This window comes from Vigna unguiculata, unplaced genomic scaffold (genome assembly GCF_037176805.1).
Source record: "Vigna unguiculata cultivar grain cowpea cultivar isolate G323 ecotype 2 unplaced genomic scaffold, ASM3717680v1 ptg000193l, whole genome shotgun sequence".
Classification (NCBI taxonomy): domain Eukaryota; kingdom Viridiplantae; phylum Streptophyta; class Magnoliopsida; order Fabales; family Fabaceae; genus Vigna; species Vigna unguiculata.
This window is the reverse complement of record NW_028196830.1, coordinates 1-2,500: the sequence shown is the minus strand read 5'-3', so window position 1 is coordinate 2,500 and position 2,500 is coordinate 1.

Below are 2,500 nucleotides of genomic sequence, written 5' to 3'. Positions count from 1 at the left end.
CATAGTGACTAGGGTGGATATCTCGTATCCGAAAACTCGCAGTTCGCCCCGTCAATCCTCCAGGGCCCAAATAACTCAATTTTCTCCCATGAACTATTTCCGTCAATGGATTAGTTTGATCCAAAACTTGAGATAATGGGTGTAATCCAAAAAAAGATTCATAAGTCGTTGTTAATGGAGTTGAAGTCACCAAATTCTGAGGAGTCGGTATCAATTTATGTCTAATTGCTCCACATATAGTTCCTCTAACCATATTTTCTAAACGAACCAGGGCCAATCCAAATTGATCTTGTAATAGATCTGCTACAGAACGAATACGTTTATTTTTCAAATGATTTATATCGTCAAGTAGAGCCATTCCAAATTTCATGCCAATCAAATGATCCGCAGCTGTCAATATATCTCGCGGTAACAAAAATGTATTGTTCTGGGGTATATCAAGATTAAGCTTTTGGTTGATATTTCGTCGACCAATTTTTCCTAATTCACATCTTTGTTGAAAAAATTTTTTTTGTAATTCTTTCCATAAAGATTCAGAAAATACCGGATCTCCGCCAACACAAGCAAATTGTCGATAAAACTCCAAAATGGCATTTTCTTTTGACCCAATTTTTTTTTTATCCTTATCATTTAGGAAAGACACGAAAATTTCAGGATAACAAACATTTTCTAGAATTTCGCTTAAATTCGAACCCATAGCTGATGATAGAACTAGAATAGATATTTTCTGTTTCCTACTCACACGAGCCCATATCCTTGCTTTTTTATCAATCTCTAATTCTAATCTACCCCCCCAGTCTGATATTATAGTGCCAGTATAGACCGGAATTCCGTTAGGGTCCAATTCTGAACGGTAATAGATACCAGGACTTTGCAATATTTGATTGATTACTATTCTGTATATTCCATTTACTATAGAAGTTCCCAGAGAATTCATTAGAGGAATATTTCCAACAAAAATAGTTTGTTTTTGTATATCTCTACTACTTTTCCAAATTAATCCCGCGGATATATATAATTCAGCAGAATATGTAAGTGATTCATATACAGCATCTTTTTCGTTTATCAAGGGTTCTAATAATTGATATGTTTCGGCAAATAATTGAAATTCAATTTCTTGATCTGTATCCTCAATTTTTGGAAACTTAAAAAGCCCTTCTGTTAAGCCCCGATCAATGAACCTACAAAACCCTTCAAATTGTATCTGATTCAATCCAGGTAGTGTAGACATTTCTTCATTTTCACTCCCAAGCATTTTCAATTTCCCCGTGAATTTTATCGAAAAATATTCCACGATTTGCTGTCATGCTTCATCAAATCACATGAATCCATTTAGCAATATTGGAATTTCTATTCTTTATACTGAATTACATGAAATCTTACCTAATCCCGTGTATCAAATATTTCTTAGTGTATGAAATACCTATTATGAAAAGAGAAAGAAATATTAGAATTTGATACTCAACTTCGAAGGAATTTGCAACAAAACAAACAGATAGAATCGAAAGTCTAATCTAAAAAAGGATTGGAAATTTCTACGGGCATTTCAATATTTTTTTTAGGAATCTAAAAAAATGCATTTCATTTCTATCATTATTATGATATTACATATTCAAATTCAATTGGATACAAAAAAAAATCCATTCGAAATTGTCAAGAAAAGATATATTTTGAAGTGAAGTATTTTGGAGAGAATTGGGGAGAATATGATTAGAGTATGTTATGTGTAATGTAATAAGGCTTGTATTTTTGAAACATGCATATATTTAACTGCAGCTATAGATCTGTCTCTAACTTTATTGCAGTCATATTTGTTCAGGATAACAAACACATAACATGTTGTGTGAATTTTTACAAATTTTCTATTGAAAATTGTAAAAAAAGAATAAGCACGATAATTTCTTGAAAATACCGTATAGTATTGGTATTCTATATCTATATAGATATGGATAAGATACTCGATTAGATAATATCTGTGTAACAGATCAAATTGATATTCTAGGGTTTACATATATTGAAAGTTGCTGTTATAATTAGAATGAACAAAGTTAAAAAAAAAAGCAATATTGATTGGTTATGTATCAATTTTTATTTTCTGATCTCATTAAGAAAAAAAAATTTCTATTCAAATATTCAAGAATAATTCATAAAAGAATAGTTAACGGTTGCGATTTGTCTCAAGATTGTTTTTCAATTTTTCAATAGAAAGAAAAGGGGGGAGTATTCTCAAAAACTTCATATCTATATTTTTATTGGCGGCATGGCCGAGTGGTAAGGCGGGGGACTGCAAATCCTTTTTCCCCAGTTCAAATCCGGGTGTCGCCTGATCGATAAGAAACTGTAAATGAAAGATTATATTACGTTTTTTTAGAAAACTTTTTTTCCAACAGAAGCAAGCGAGGGAAAAGGAGTCTTGAGAATTGCGTTTGATTCGAAATTATAAGCATCAGTAGCTTAAAAAATGTTGTAAATATTTTTGTCTCGAATTCAAGGAAAGATT